A 17,030-nucleotide genomic window follows, 5' to 3' on the forward strand; every position below is an offset into this window, starting at 1 on the left:
ATGTGTTTTTTTGTCGTGCAGAAGAAATGATGAAAGCCAAGCCACTCTTCCAGCCCCCTGCTTTAGCGTTTGACGTGTGTGATAAACCCACTTTCTAAGGCCTTAGCATGATTTTCTTTGGTTTATTTTTCCCTTACTGCTTTTTATTTTGTACATGTGTCCTTAAGGAGAGGGAGAAAAAAGACTATTCTCCTTCTGAAAAACTCATTTGTTGACCTGTAATGAATGTGTGGCAAGCACAATGCTTGGAACATTTTAACTCAACAGAGATTAATTTCCTGCTGCCCCTGACTCATACCGTTTTTTGCTTTTTTTTGTTTTGTTTTGTTTTGTTCTTTGGTTCCTTCCACGTCAAAGTTGAAAGTAAATTATCCTTTTGACACATCTAGAATTTGCTGTAATATCTTAGGTTTAATTATTATTTGATTAGTTTACTAATTGGCTTGCTTTGATGATTTAGGTATTTTGGTTTCTGCTTGAAAACGTAGAACCAATCCCTTTTTAACGAGGCATAAGTCGGGTTATTTCTCAAAATGTTTTAATGTCAGAGTAAAGACCCTGGTAGAATAATTAACCCTTTCTTAGGAGTCATGATATAGCACATTTACTGAGCTCTCGTGCCTCATCTCCGTTAATCTTCATGACTATTATGTAAAAGCTTCTCTTGCTGTGGTGAAACTGAGTGACAGGTTAAGTCATTTGCCCAGGGTCACCCAGTAGTAGATGATAGAACCATGATTTGAACCCAAGCAGTCTGACTCCAGCACCCATGATGAAACACTACTGACTGGTGGGGGGGAGGGGTTTGTGTCTACTTTCAAATACCTAATTACAGATATGTCACAGAAAAGGCAAATTGGCTTGTTTTCACACCTTTCTTAAATGTCAAAAGCAAGCATGCAAAATTTGGAACTTGGTCAAAGAAAATACGGAGTACCCTGGATACCTGGATATCCAGGTGTATACAGCATGCCTGGCTGGCTCAGTGAGTACAGCTTGGGACTCTCAATCTCGGGGTCATGAGTTCAAGCCCCACACTGGGTGCAGAGATTACTTATAAAATAAAAAAGAGCTGGATGTCCTCTCGTAGCATACGCTACGGGGAGTCATCTAATTTCCAGGGCTCCTGATCTCTTACTATTTTGCAACTTTTTGAGAATAGAGGTTAACTCGTAGAAACCCCAACAGCAATACAACTGATTCTTGTTCAGTAGCGTTGCAAGGTATTGCCTAGCGGGACATGAAACACTTCTGCATTTATTTGCAAAAATATTTCTGCATTCATTTGACCAGCTACAAATATCTGGGTTTTCATTTTCTTTTATTATTATTTTATTTATTTACGTATTTGACAGACAGAGATCACAAGTAGGCAGAGAGGCAGCAGAGAGAGAAAGGAGGAAGCAGGCTCTCCGCTGAGCAGAGAGCCCGATGTGGGGCTCAATCCCAGGACCCCGGGATCATGACCTGAGCCGAAGGCAGAGGCTTTAACCCACTGAGCCACTCAGGTGCCCCAGTCTTTCATTTTCTTTTAAAATCAGCCCTAACATCTTACTGGTTTCCTCATTAACTGAATCTAATAAAATCTTTGACTTCTGTTGTTTTGGTTTTGGTTTTTTCCATTTGTATGATAGTCATATTTCTAACGTTGTGCAAAAATTATGCTTTGTAGGTGGCGTTGCCAACATGAGCTCCCATATGATGATAATACTGTATTTCCTGCCTCATTCAACCTTAAATTAAATCTCTTAAGCTAGAAGATGGATACTCTACATAGGCATATAAATACATATATATTTAGGAACTGTACTTTGATACTAAGATGTTAATATTACAAACTATCAATTGATCAAATATTTAAGAACTATAGACTCATTTTAAGATGCTGGCTCAGTGCACCCCCGTTTCTCTGTTTGCAAAAGTGCCGCTGAATATTTCATCCCAGTGCTGATTTTGTGTAGCCCCTGACTATGAGTGTTAAGGAGAAACTTGTCCAAGAATGAGAAAGAAGAGGAATTTTAGATATTCCCAAGGATCCACTTGCCTGACGAAGATATTTCTACATCAGAAGAACACTGACTGCTCCCCCAAGGGCCTGAGAGTCAGGTAAACAAAATCACCTTGTGATTTAACCCAAGAGAGTTTCCTGGGATTCATGAAAATAGTAAATAGACCATGTCTAATGAAGATGATGATATTTGGGGATCCTTTTCCAAAGAAGTTGGTGTCAGTGCAAGCATGCCTTTCACCGAGAGATTTGCTTCTCCGTGCAACTTCATTCCTGGGAAGGGAGACGCCCAGCAGAAGCTTAGGGAAGCAGATAATTTAGTAGACTAAGGGAAGCATGACTGGGCAGGTTTGTTTTCAGCGTAAGGCATTTACTGCAGAGGGCAGAGGGCTGTCTCTGGGCTTGATGCTGCAAAAGCCGCTGCCATCAAGGGACATTCAGCCTCATGATGAAAAGAAGTCAAAGAACACGAGCAAGTAAAATAACTAAAACGTCACAAGAGAGGTAGAAGTGTTCTGGAGGTCCGAGGAAGACCTCATATCCAGCTGTAGGGATCCAAAATGGCCTCAGAGAAAAGGTAGAGCTCAAGATGGGTACAGCACGGGTAGAATTTCATCAGGCAGACACAGGCAGTGTGGAGAAGTGCACATCCAGAGTATTAGCAAAGAAACAGGGAGGGAAATGGTGGTGTTTAAAGAAGGCGTCACCAACAGCAGATTTGGGGCAATTCACTGGGGCCCTATCGGAGGGGTCTCTTCCATGCCAGACTTGAGGAGTTTGTTCTCATTTCAGGAGGAAGATGAATGAATAAGGGAAGGGTATGATCAAGTAGTCTGTTTTACAGCTGCGGTCTGGCAGTAGTGAGTCTGAAATGGAAATCTTAGTCGAGCACTTACGATGTACCAGATATTTTATGTTCCTTACCCCATCATGTCCTCACCCCCTGAAGTAGGGACCTTCCCCGCCTTGCTGATGAGGCAGCGAAGACTGAGAGATTAAAAAATTCCAGTCATGGGACGCCTGGGTGGCTCAGTTGGTTAAGCAGCTGCCTTTGGCTCAGGTCATGATCCCAGCGCCCTGGGATCGAGTCCCACATCAGGCTCCTTGCTCGTCAGGGAGCCTGCTTCTCCCTCTGCCTCTGCCTGCCATTCTGTCTGCCTGTGCTCGCTCTCTCTCCCTCTCTCTCTCTCTGACAAATAAATAAATAAAATCTTTAAAAAAAAAAAAATTCCAGTCATAACAGAAGCAAATGGCAGAGATGAGACTCAAACTCCCAAGCCGACTTTCTTTCTGCAGCACCTTGCTACCTAGAAGGAAGGACTGGAGATGGAAAGACCATTCTGGAAGCTGTGGCGATAACCCGAGTCTTAGGGAATGATGGCCAGCTCTAAGATGAGAGCTTTGGAAATGGAAAGAAGGCCAGATATTGAAGAGGAATGTGGCAAAGAACATCAGTGCCAAGGACGAATCTACATCATTATTGAGAATTTAAGCCGAGGCTCAGAAAACAATGATGCCATGAACAGGAAGGCCCTGATCATTTTATAAAGAAAGTGAAGTTCAGTTTGGAACAAGTTGATTTTGAAATGACCAACAGTGGGGCAGATCGTCTCAATTCCAGGTGTAGCTGATGGCTGCCCTGAAGTGAGAACCGATGGCGCCCCTGGGTGGGTCAGTCAGTTAATCGTGCGATTCGTGATGTCCTCTTAGGTTGTAAGATCGAGCCGCACGTGGGGCTCCTCACTTGGTGGGGAGTCTGCTTGAGATTCTCTCTCTCTTCCTCTGCCCGTTCCCACCCCGGACACGTTCTGTCCCTCTCTAAAATAAAGAAATATATCTTAAAAAGAAAAAAAAAAAAAGTGAGTACCAAGGACGTCAGATAAATGGTTGACACAGAAAAAATATGAAACTGAACATCAGAAAATGCCCAAACCTAGGAGGCAAGAACATAAAGGAGGCAGATCCAGGAGCTCCTGAATGTCTCACAGCTACCAGCATCAAACCAGACCAGGAATTTCACAGGAGTGACCCGCAGGGGTAGTTGCTGAGCACGGGCCATGCCAGTGGACCCAGAAAGCGACAGGGATGACACCATAGAGAGACCTCCCAGGGAGCCTGAGGGCACACACCATACGGGGATCGGAAGAAGCCAGGGCACAGTGGAGCTGGAGAAAACGAACAGACGAGCAGCACTCTGAAGGTAGTTGTGTTTGTGGGTAATCAGAAGGAAGGAGCAGAGCCGGAGAAGATGCTAGAGAGAGTAGATCATTCATGCAACCCAAACCCACTGCTGGAGCGCCCCGGGGTAGAGGGAAACAAGAGTGATGTTGCTTTTCTTCCTTTCACACCCACGAAAAAAAAACCATTTTTGTATTGATTTGCCTCTTCTTAAAAACTAACATCTATAGCACCGTGTACCCCCCGCTTGGAGGGGCCTGGTAAGCCACGAGCAGTAACAATGAGCCCTTTTCCGAAGTTCTAACACGGTGCTGCTGTTTGGCGGTGAGGTCTGGCCTGTTTAAGCTGGTGGGGGAAGTGGTCTCCAACCCCTCCATCTGTAACCTGGCTGTAGGGTCGCATTATTCCTTAAAGCATCCCTTGCAGTGATTTATGAAACGCAACTCACGGGCCTGCGAATGTGGCCTGAAAACACGGCCAGCACTGGGCAGCCCTCACCAGCCAACGCTGAGACTCGGGAAGGATTTTTATTTTGGTCGCCCTGAGCCTGCTGTAACTGGGGCGGCCGAGTTGCTATGGGGATTTCTTCTCCAAACAGTGCACTTCGCTTCAATACGTTGAAACAGCAGATAAATCTACTTTATGTTGACTCAATCGTGACATTAACTCTCGTCGAAACATTCCCCAGGCTCCCATCAGGACTTGGGTGTAGGAATTTTTCAATCGGGGCCAAGGAGGCATTGATGGAAAGAATCGGAAGGGAGGCCCTTTGAACCCCAGAGGCTTCACAGCTCACGCCTGCGGAAGCCCAGAGCCGGAGCCCGGAGGCGGGTTGCAGCTGGGAGAAGGTTCATCACTGAAGCAATGACGTGTTTAAGTGCTCTAGTGTGGGCCTAGGCTGAAAGCTGTGACTCACGCCCCGCTCTGTCACTAATAATTGGGGGTGGGGGTGGGGGCTGTTGGGCAGGATGCACAGAAAACTCAGCTGTTCTTCCCATCCCTCTTGCAAATCTCCTCTAAGTTGCAAAGATCCGAGATGGCCCTGGAGTGTGGGAAAGAAGGCAGGCCCCTTGCACTCCGGGCCGGGGCGCTGCCGGCCTCCACCAGCAGGGGTCCCCATTGAGTCACAGGTCCCAAACGGAGCTCCGCGGGAGTCGCCGGACTCTTTAAGGATGACTGCACTTTGAATGGGGGTGTATCTGCCTCTGATTCTTGCCTAACTATGACAGGAGAGGGAAGAAAAGTAGCTGCCTGTTTCCAGCATGACTCATGATAAACAAACGGAGGACAGATTGACTGCGTCTTATCAGAGCCCGAGTATGTGCCCCGGGACTGAGGGTGAGTCAGACTGGAAGTCGCAAGTCTTTTGTTGGTGGAAGGGATTTTTGTTCCTTGCGGAAGAGGTGGATGGGGGGCGGGTGGAGTGCTATTGATTTCTTAAATACAATCAGTGACCCCACACAGGGAGCCCTGGGCTTCTAGGTGAGGTCAAATCCCCCCCCCCACCACCACCCCCCAACCAAAAAACGCTTCCAAACTGAAGATTAAAACTGCCTGGGACACGTGGAACCCATTTAGAGTTGATGGAAGCATTCACGGTCTCGCTGTGAGGCTTTCACAGCGTCCGCATAGGCCAATAATCATCAAGGTGTACACTTTAAGTATGTGTGGTTGTATGTGAATTACTCCTCAAAGAGTTTTAAGAAGAAATACAGTTTCTTGGGGGAACTTAGTGGGGTGGGGGCAGGGGGAGAACCTGGCCAACCCATTTTTACTGTGATTTCTCAGGAAGCTATCTGGACGCCCCCCTCACTTCCTCATCCACCCCCTTCTGCTGCTCTGCATTTAGGTGCAAAAAACTGAAGGGAGCAGGACCTGGTATCATCTCACGCTGAGAGGCTGAGCCTTGATCCCAACTCTCAGAGTGTGTGTTGGGAGGCGGGTTATTTATGCCTCCGGAAGGAAGGCAGTAGGGACAGGTAAAGGCACAGGCAGGCAACAGATCTGGAGTGGGGTTTAGATGTTGCCTAGCAAAGGACAAAGCACCCTGTTGAGGTCCCCGCCCCTCACCGCCTCCCCGGCCGGCCGCCACAGGCCTGCAACGGGCTGTTTATGCCCCGGGTGCCTTCGTAGTCTAGTCGGGCGAATACAAGTCAGGTCAGGCCCACGGCGTGACTGCTCTCAAGAGCTTGGCGGGGATGGGCGGTGTCGGCAGATCCCGCGCACGTGAATGACTCAACGCTTGGACGCCAGCGAGCGAGTGAAGTTAGCGGGGAGTGGACACGCGTGTGCTCGAAATAGTGAGCAAGAACCAAGTTAGCCGGGCAGGTGCAGTGCAGCAAAGACGAGCGATGAGCGGAGGGCTGGCCCAGGTTTAAATGCCGCCGACCTCAATTAGGAAAAGAGAGACGTGTGTGTGCTTCTGGACTTGAGAAGGAGCTCGGTGGGCAGGAAGGGAAACTCTTCTTGCAAACACCTGCTTCTGACCGCTTACCTGTCTCTTTCATATTTCCGTGTTGTGTTCTGTTCCCGCTGCTGTCTTTTAGTGAATAAAGTCAAAGTTGTACATCAGACTTGGGGGGATTTGACTGTCACCTTTAACAAAAGGGTCCTTAACGTAGGAGGGCTTTGTCTCCGTTCCCCGATCTCTCAGCCAGTCACCGTCTCTAAGTGTGCATATGTGTGTGCATGTCTGAGTGTGTAGGAAATGGAATATTTGAGTGTATGGTGGCGTGTGGGTATGTGTGTGGGGGGGTGCTTTTTTCTGACGCCCTGGATTCTATGTCTCCTTCGAAGCTATGTCCACAGCGGCTGATCTCACATAAAACGGTCACATGTGTCCTTAATCTGCGAGTACGGAACCAAATTTCAACTCTTCTTTCGACGTATCCCCATAAATACATTCATACCTTTCTAGATCATTCTTTGCTCTATAAATACGACCTGTAGGAACAATGTTTCACTCCACACACGATTCTCTTGGAATCCAGGGTCTCCCACGTTATTATTTGGAAAAACAAGTCTGGTTTACAACCATGCGTTCGTGAAGTGCCTACCGTGGGCCCGAAAGTAGAACTGGGCCCCTAGAATGGAGTTACGGTCTATTCGTTCCAGTCTTAAGGGGTCCGGGAAGTAGAGCCAGGTTTTGTACTTGTAATAATGGAATTACAGACAAGAGTTACTTACATTAAAAAACAAAACAAAACAAAAACATTCATTGCCTGGAAATGACCAAAGCTTCCAAGCACTGGGCTATCCATTATAGAGTCCTGGGGGGCAGTGAGCACAGGTTACAGAAGTGGTAAGAGTGTGTCACATTTAATTATGTCACATTTAATGCCTTGTCGGAATGAGATAGCACATGAGCCGAGGCTTTTGAGCAGGCCAGAGAGTCTAGTTGTCTTAAAAAAACCACAGACCCCATGTCCTAGGTGTTCAGGATCTTCGGGCTAGTCCTTGGGACTCTGAGTGGTGCCACAGGGTACCTCTGAAATGGGAGAGAATTTTTATGAAAGGAAAGATGTTCTCCAGGTTGGTCTGTTCAACGTACTCCTTAGGCTGGTTTAGGAGACATCTTTTTTTTTCCCCTAAGATTTTATTTATTTATTTGACAGAGAGAGATCACAAGTAGGCAGAGAGGCAGGCAGAGAGAGAGGAAGAAGAAGGCTCCCCACTGAGCAGAGAGCCCGATGCAGGGCTCGATCCCAGGACCCTGAGATCATGACCTTAGCCGAAGGCAGCGGCTTAACCTGCTGAGCCACCCAGGCGCCCCTAGGAGACATCTTTTTATACGTGTGCCTTTCCGTCGGTGCTCCAAACCTGGGTCCTGGGTCCCTTCCGACGGCCTCTTCAATCTGTCGTCCAAATTCAAGCTTTCTATGATTCCTCTAATTAACAATCTTGTTTCTCTCGCCACATTCTAAATTTTGCTTCACATAAGGTGGTGTGGTTTTTTGTTTTGTTTTTCTTAACTGGACTGCCGGGACCCAGAGTTGGAGAAAGCAGCATCTTGGTTTTGAAACACACTCCCCTCTGATGCGTGCACGACCTGCTCTGATTTAATTTGTTGGTTCCTACCAGTGTTGACCATTACCTTAAAAAAAAAAAAAAAAGTACAATGAACTTGGGCTAAAGAAATTATACTGAGCCTGGGTGGCTCAGTCAGTTAGGTGTCTGACTCTTGATTTTGGCTTAAGTTGTAATCTCAGGGTTGTGAGATCAAGTCCTGAGTTGGGTTCCATGCTGGGCATGGAGCCTGTTTAAGATGCTCTCTCCCTCTTCTCCTCCCCAATACTCACAAAAGAAGGAAGGAAGGAAGGAAAGAAGGACGGAGAAAAAAGGAAAGAAAAGGAGGAAAGGGGGGAGGGAGGAAGGAAAGAAAGGGAAAGAAATTACACTTAGAATCTTGTGCAGTTATTGAAAAATAAGGGTAGGCAAAACAATGTCTCATTTTACTAGCCAGAGTTATGATTTCTACCATTTTGACAAGTATTCTAGACTTTTTTCTATCTTTCTTTACATATGTATTATATTCCATTTAAAATGGAATCTTCCTATATATACTGTTTCGTAAGGTGGTTTTTTTTCCCCCTAATATTGTACCCTATTTTTCCCCTGTAAGAAACACTTTTCTACACCATGATCCAAGGGGTCCAGACTATCTCCTTGTGTGGGTAAAATCTAGAAGATTCACCCAGCGTGCCTCACAGCCACCAGCCACTTGGAAAAGACGCTGGCTAGTAGTGCTTTCATACCCTCAGTCAGCTTTGGGCTTTTTTTCTTTTTTTTTAAAGATTTTATTTATTTATTTGACAGACAGAGATCACAAGTAGACAGAGAGGCAGGCAGAGAGAGAGGAGGAAGCAGGCTCCCCGCTGAGCAGAGAGCCCGATGCGGGGTTCCATTCCAGGACCCCGGGATCATGACCTGAGCCAAAGGCAGAGGCTTTAACCCACTGAGCCACCCAGATGCCCCAGCTTTAGGCTTTTTAAACCCAGTCCATACTGTCAACCTTACATTTCCCATTGCTCCTTATTAGCAGCCACGAGGAAACGAACATATCTGAAGCTTTGTGCACAGCTGTGATCACATTCTCAGGATAACTTGTGGTAAGTGGGAATTCCTAATCAAAGAGTAAGAAGATGTTTTCACTTTTTGATAGATGCAGCTGAATTGCTCTCCAAAAAAGGTTTTATCCATTTATATTCACACTAGCAGAATATAAGAGAGGCTACTCTCCCACACCCTCACTAAGAATAGAGATTGTCCCTTTTACCATCAGTACGCCTAGTTCAAGGGCTGGGTTTCCTAGTTTCTGGGATTCACTGTGAGGTTCAGGTTTTTCATGTTTTCTGGACTCTTGTTCTTGAGTCTGTGGTCTCCCCCTCCCTCCCTCTCTCCTTCTCACTCTCTCTCTGTGACTTGCCTATTGGTATCAGTTCCCCTTTCACCCATCAAATGTTCTTTCTCTTATTTATCTGTGCGAATTTATATCTGGGGAGGGTTTTAGCAAGTCCCATAAACCTTGCAAATATCCTTCTAAATTTGTGTTTTGTCTCTTTGCCATGCATTTGCCTTTCAGGTTTTCAAAATTGTGTATGTTGTCGAAGCTTTCGGAGTTTTCAAAACTCCTTTTTCATTTGAGAATGTGTAAAATCCACCTAAATTTTCCTCTGGGATTCTTGTTTCCCGTTTTTTGGGTTTTTTAAATTTTTTTAAGGTTTTTTTATTTTTTTTTTATTTTTTTTTATTTTAAAGATTTTATTTATTTATTTGACAGAGAGAGATCACAAGCAGGCAGAGAGGCAGGCAGAGAGAGAGGAGGAAGCAGGCTCCCTGCTGAGCAGAGAGCCCGATGCGGGGCTCGATCCCAGGACCCTGAGATCATGACCTGAGCCGAAGGCAGCGGCTTAACCCACTGAGCCACCCAGGCGCCCCTTTTTTAAGATTTTTTATCTTATTTATTTGTCAGAGAGAGAGAGAGAGAGAGAGAGTGAGCACAAGCAGGCAGAGAGGCAGGCAGAGGCAGAAGGAGAAGCAGGCTCCCTGTTGAGCCAGGAGCCCGATGTGGGACTCGATCCCAGGACGCACGGATCATGACCTGAGCCGAAGGCAGCCGCTTAACCAACTGAGCCACCCAGGCATCCCCGTTTTTTGTTTTTTAAAAGATTTTATTTATTTATTTGACAGACAGAGATCACAAGTAGGCAGAGAGGCAGGCAGAGAGAGGAGGAAGCAGGCTCCCCGCTGAGCAGAGAGCCCGATGAGGGGCTCGATCCCAGGACTCTGAGATCATGACCTGAGCCAAAGGCAGAGGCTTAACCCACTGAGCCACCCAGGCACCCCTGTTTCCCGTTTTTTATGTGTAAATCTCTGTTCCATTGAAAACGCATGTCGGTTTGCGACCGAGCTCATGTGTTTCAAAACGGCCAGCCGGTTGCCCGGCACCATTTGCTAAAGAATATTTTCTTTACTCCCTGATGAGAATTCGTACCTTTGTCTTATGCCATATTTGTGTTTATACTTCAGTATGTTTCTAGGCTTCCAGTTCTGTTCCTGTCATGTAGCTTGTTCCTCTATCATATGAGTTTAATTATCGCTTTGTAATAAATTTTGATATCTTTTGGACAGATGCCTCCCTGTTATTATGCTCTTTGAAATTTTTATTGGCTGGCTGGCCAGCCTTAAGCATTTACTCTTTCAGATGAACATTTAAGACTCTTTTGGTCAAGTTTCCAACAAACATTACATTTTAATTTTTATTGGAATCACATATTTATGTTCTTTTGGCGATAACAGACACCCTTACCATATGAGCAAAGTGGCAGGTTTTACTTGTGTTGAAGTCATTTGTCTGGTTCTTTGGTACGATATTATAGTCTGAGTCATACACATCCTTGGTGTGTTTCTTGCCGAGTTCATTCAGAGTTATCTGTTGCTATTGCGAATTGTGATGGTTCTCCCTTTCCTCCCCCAACCCCTCATTATTCTGCCGTAGTCATTTTTATGGATTTTATAACTGATGAGCTCACAGAACTCTTATTCATTTTCATGGTCTTTCAGTTGATTCATTTGGAGAGTACAGGTAGGTTATCCCTTCATTCGACAGTAATAATGATGCTTTTGTCCACTTTTCAATATTTCTACCTCTTTCTTGGTTTCTTATCTTACAGCATGGGTTTGGAGGACTCAGATGCCCATGGGCCTAGGCAAGTAACATCACTGAGCGAATTGAGACAGATGAGACCTTTGGCAAACAGGAGAACACAGGTCTTGTCTGAAGGGGGAATTTCATACTTAATTCTAGCCAATTTCTGCTGTTTGGGGAATAGGCCTCATGTTGACAGATGGTCAGATCAAAAACAAAAAAAGGTATACCAAAGATTTTTATTTTAAATAAGTACTTGGTTAAGTATCTCCAACATTGAAAATGAATTCAGATTCAAATTTCAACATCAGGCAAGTCAAATATAGACTGACAGGTTGGGCCCAGGCTCATAGCGTGCCCTATTTTGGCTGGAGCTTCTAGAATTTAAGAACATATTGAGTTGGAGGGGCACCTGGGTGGCTCACTTGGATAAGTGTCACACTCTTGGTTTCAGCTCGGGTCATGATCTCAGGGTCATAAGATCAAGCCTCACGTTGGGCTCTGCACTCAGCATGGAGTCTGCCTGAGATCCTTTCCCTCTCCCTCACCCCCTTCCCCACTCTCTGTCTCAAATAAATAAATAAAATCTTTTTTTAAAAAGAGAATGGGTTGAATTGGAAAACTAGGCATTCTTGCCTTATCTTTTCTTAAATGAGTAAAAATGCCCCCAATTATTTGACCAACAAGCCATTTTGTAATCTCTTGGTTTATTATTTTTCATATTTAGCCTCTGCCTCTCTTCCATTTAACAGGAGTATGGCAGGAAGAGAGAAGTTTGAATTCTGTTAGCTGGCACGGTTTTCTTCTGTGCCCTGTGTGACAAAGCCATACATTTTCTATTATCAGACCATCGCTGCATTTGTAATTGGTGGAATTAAACTATACTCAGTCATGGTATAAAATTCCTTTAAATATAAATATATTATATTATATTATATTATATTGTAATATTATAATATTATATTGTAAATATAAATAAACAGTTGTATTTGATTTTCTATTTCATGTAATGAGTACGGCATTAGAGGAAATAAGTTTTAGGGTTTTGGGGTTTTTTTTTGTTGCTTGGGGATTTTTTTAGAGAGAAAGTGGACAAGCAAGTGGGAGAGGAGTAGACGGAGAAGGAGAGAGGGAATCCATTTAGTGCGGAGCCTGATGCAGGGCTCAGTCTCACAACCCTGAGATCATGACCTGAGCCAAAATGGAAAGTCGGACCCTTAACCAACTGAGCCACCCAGGCTCCCCTGGTTTGGGGTATTTTTAGCAGAAAAATTCACCTATTGTTTCTCTGTCCATATCACCATCAGCCCCTCCATAATTGATCATTTCTCAAAATATTTTTTTTGAATCATAAAACCATCAAAGCTTTCTCTTTTCTCCAAGGAGTAGCTGGGCCGGGGGGAGGCAGTGTGAGCATGTTGTAGGTAGGAGAGAGGGCCTGGGATAGAAAGGATCAAACATTCATTTCTCTCCTAGGGACTTGGCTGTGCATCCAAAAAGCCAGCTGGGCAGATGATGCTACTATAAGATTGCTTATAAGATTGTAGATAAGATTGCTTATCTACCGTTACTTCCCACTGAATGCCAACTAGAAGGCCAAGGTGGTCTCTACTTGCTATAGAATGAATGTTCTGATCCCCTCAAAACTAATCTCTAATCCCCAACGTGAGGTTATCTGGAGATGGGAATCTTTGGGAGGAGTTTGGATCATGAAGACAGAACCCTCATGAATGGAATTTGTGCCCTTTGTAAAGGGACCCCAGAGAGCTCTCACCCCTTCTGAAGAGGGAGAACCCAGAGAAGATGGGCATATATAAACCAGGAAGGCGTCCTTCCCCCGACACCAAATGTGCCAGCACCCTGACCTTGGACTTCTAGCCTCCAGAACTATGAGAAATAAATTCCCATTGTTTATAAACCACAGTCTGTGATACTCAGCTCTAACAGCCTGAACAGACTAAGACTCTAGTCACGGCCTGGGCTTCATCTACAGCAGTTGATACTGTAATGTGACCCTTTAAACTTTATCCCAGAGGGTTCAAGGCCTCTCGGAATGAGTTTTGTCTTATCTGGGGAATCCTAGGGCCTTGGCAATCATTGTTTGGAGTTGCACCAGCCAGCAGGAAAATGCTATGGCCATCCGTGACAGACAGCTGCATGTGCTGGGCGTGTTTCTTAGATCTTAGGATAAGAGCCTTCTCTGACCCCAACCTTAACTTCCCTAATATTCTCTCCTCTTCTCCTGGCTCTTGAAGGAGCTGTAAGATCAAGATGAAAGGGAGCCTGAGAAGAGGGTGGATTGAAAATATGAATTGCCATTGTCAGCATAGCTTTGAGGACAGGGGTACAGCGGGGAGTGAAACACACTTTCCAGCCAGACCAGGTTACACCTGCTTGTAAGGCGCAGTGGCCGGGCTCCCTGGAAACTCAGCAGAGGACAGCAGTGGTCTGGGGCTGGGACACCTGCCCCTGATCCCTGGTCCCTAAGTGGAACTTGGTGCGGGACCTTGTAAGTATCCTCTGGGCTTTTGCAGGGGGTGGTCAACATAGAGGAAATACAAAGTTGGGGGATGGAAGAATGGGGGTCTCTGCCAGGCCCCAACTCCCAAACCACCCTTCTTTTTTTTTTTTAAGATTTTATTTATCTGTGTGTGAGAGAGAGAGCACAAACAAGGGGAGCAGCAGGCAGAGGGAGAAGCAGGCTCCCCACTGATCAGGGAGGCTGATGCAGGTCTCCTGGGATCATGACCTGAGCCAAAGGCAGATGCTCAACTGACTGAGCCACCCAGGTGTCTCCCAAACTCTCTTCGTCACTGGAACTAGATCTTCACTCCTCATCAGTTATTGCAAAATCTCAGTCCTAGAATTTCTCTCCTAAAATAATGAATAATAACAAATGTCTATTGAGCTCTCCCTATGTGCCAGATAACATGCTTAGTGTTTTGTTTTTTTTTTTTAACTGCTCTATTGGGATAGAATTTATACACCATAAGATGGACCCATTGTGAGTGTTCAACTCATTGATTTTCAGAAAATTTATAGGGTTGCGCAGTCATCACAATCCGGTTCTGGAACATTCCCTCACTTCCCAATATTACCTCAAACCTGTTTGCAGTTAATCTCCACTCTCCCTCTCAGCCCAGGACAACCACGGAACAGCTTTCTGTCTCTACAGAATTGTCTCTTCTGCACATTTCAGAAAAACTGATTCATTCAATCTATGATCTTGCATTGGCTTTTTTTTCACTCAGTATGTTTTTGAGGTTTGACTGCATGGTAGCCTGTATCAGCATTTTGTCCCGTTTCTTGCTGAGTGGTGTGCCATGGCATGGACAGACAGCACGTTGTGTGTCTCTGTGGCAGAGGACGGACGTTTGGAGTGCTCCAACTTTGTAGCTATCGCGAATAACGCTGCCATGAACATTCAGCCTACAAGTCTGCGTGTGGACCTATCTTTCCATTTCTTTCCCGCAGATACTTCGGTAAATTGCTGGGTCATAAACGGAACTTGTGTTTAACTTCTTATGAAACTGTCAAACTGTTTTCCAAAGTGGTTGTGCCATTTCACATTCCTGCCAGCAGTGTAGAAGGGACCTGGTTTCTCCACGTCTTTGTGAACCCTTGCCATCGTCTGTCTTCTTGATTATAGACATTCCCCTGGGTACAGAGCAGAAGTTGTGCATTGTGTTTTTTAGATCTAATCCTCCCTCCCACAAACACCTTATTAGTCAGGTTATGGGTAGGAGAAGCTGCGGTAAGAGACAAACCCCAAACCTCATTGGCTTCAAACAACAAAGGTTTATTTCTCACTCATGCTACGTGTCCAGTGATGGATAGAAAGAGTAATGCTCATCGAAGACACCCAGGGCCCCAGGCTCCTAGGAACTCCTGAATGACTTTTCACAAATACTAAAAAGGAACATATTACCATTATTGTTTTATCAAACTAAAAGCTGCGAGCTTAAGGGCCTTGGTGGGGGATATATAGCTAATAAATGGAACCAAGGCAATCGGACTCCCAAGCCTGCATTCAAGCTACTGCTGTAGATTCCGTTGAGATACTGTTAATTATGGATAGCTTTTTCTGAGACATCCCCATTGGAAGAGTAGGTGACAAACTTTGGCACCAGCTTTGCTTGAGCTCATGGTAGGATAGGTCACAGGTCTAGAGAGATCCATATCATGGTCACCAACTTCTACTGGATATTGGTTACTGCCTTAGGCTGTGGTCCGTGTGATCCCATCTCGAAAGGTAGAGAAGACCCAGATCCTGTCATTACCTTTGTAACCACAAATCATATCCTTCTGTCCTGCCCCCACCCCAAGCAAGAACCATGTTTTGTTCTAAAAAAAACTCGAGACCCCAGAGTCCTGTGTGATTAGACGCAATCACATAAACTTCTTGGAAACCAACTGTAAACCAACAAAAATGCTGATAGAGGGTCCATTGTGAGTAGGGTGTAGCAGCAGGTAACTCCCTACAGACTTGGTGCCCCAAAGGGAGGGGCACTGTGGGGTTCTAGGTACCATGTGCTGAGAGCCCTGTGATGGAGAGGGGTGTGGGTTCTGGGCTCAGACCTGGTTTGGGAACGTGGCGATGTCGGCTGGCCGTGAAACCTGGTGCTGGGTGCTCCCAGCCTCAGTTTACTCCTGTGAAAACAGAAACAATATACAGGAGGATCTTTTCCACTGGGTTGCTAGGATTTAATCAGAAAACATGTGAAAAGCACTCAGCATGGTGCCTGGAACTTTCTGAGGTTCTGTGGTCCTGTTAATAATTCCAACAGCGTCACAGTCGTCACCGAAGTGTTGAGGTAGATGGAGACAGGAAATCCTCCCGATTAGCTGTTCAGGGCTTTGCTGGTCCTTGATTCGTGTTCTTGACTGAAGTCATCTTTGGATAACCTTACCCACCTCTGACCATGCTGTGCTTCTGTCAACGCTGGCCCGGGGACACGTATGATACACTGAGGCAGAGGAAGGGAATTCGAGAAGAATTAGATAAGAACAGACCAGTTAGGAGCAGGAGAGACAGTAATTTCCTGGAGGGTAAGAAACAGCAGAGCACTGTGTTTAAGAACACAGTTCTGCCTTTTTATGAGCTCCGCGACTCTGCGCAGGTCACTGACGCTGTCTGGCCTTCTGTCTAGGACAACTCACCGAGCAAGGTCATCAAGACAACTTCACTTTTGTCCTCTCTTATCTCCTTCAGATTTCAGGGCGGTATGTCCTTGTCCTTGCACAAGATGGAAACTTCAGGCAGGCACCATGACCTTCCTTTTCATGCCTTATTTCTATAAAAAAGTCGTATGATTTCTAAGTCACGGATGAGTCCCATTTCCAAAGTCGGAATGTCCTATCCAATATACTAATCAATACTTCAAACTTTAAAGTTAAGCCTCTCTTCCTCTTTCTCCATCTGGGGACCACCATCATGGGCTGCTTGCTTTTGGGAAGAAGGAAACAGACATGCTCTCCCGCCGAGGTACATACAGGAGGGGTTGGAAAAGAGAAATGCAGGGCCAAGAAGGGCGGGTGGAGTACCTACTTGATAATTAGAACGAAAAGACCGTGTTGCCCCCTCTCGGGGTGCTCAAGTCCCACATGGGGTCATGGGCAGGTGCCAGAGAGTTCCCAGGCCCCTCGCTCCCTTGGGCGTCTGATGATCTGCCCCCAGCCTCTGTCTGATGAGGGCTC

At 45.6% G+C, this 17,030-nt stretch overlaps 1 protein-coding gene across 1 annotated transcript in view; it reads left to right on the forward strand.

The window, feature by feature from the left end:
* The window catches only part of ERCC4 (ERCC excision repair 4, endonuclease catalytic subunit), a 37,644-nt gene extending 31,127 nt beyond the window's left edge, over nt 1–6,517 (forward strand). Inside the window, exon 12 of the transcript XR_007124395.1 lies at nt 6,507–6,517. The gene's annotated coding sequence lies outside the window, so the exon portion shown is untranslated. The remainder of the gene's footprint in view (nt 1–6,506) is intronic.
* The last annotated feature ends 10,513 nt before the right edge of the window (nt 6,518–17,030 follow it).

This window comes from Lutra lutra, chromosome 18 (assembly GCF_902655055.1).
Source record: "Lutra lutra chromosome 18, mLutLut1.2, whole genome shotgun sequence".
NCBI lineage: Eukaryota > Metazoa > Chordata > Mammalia > Carnivora > Mustelidae > Lutra > Lutra lutra.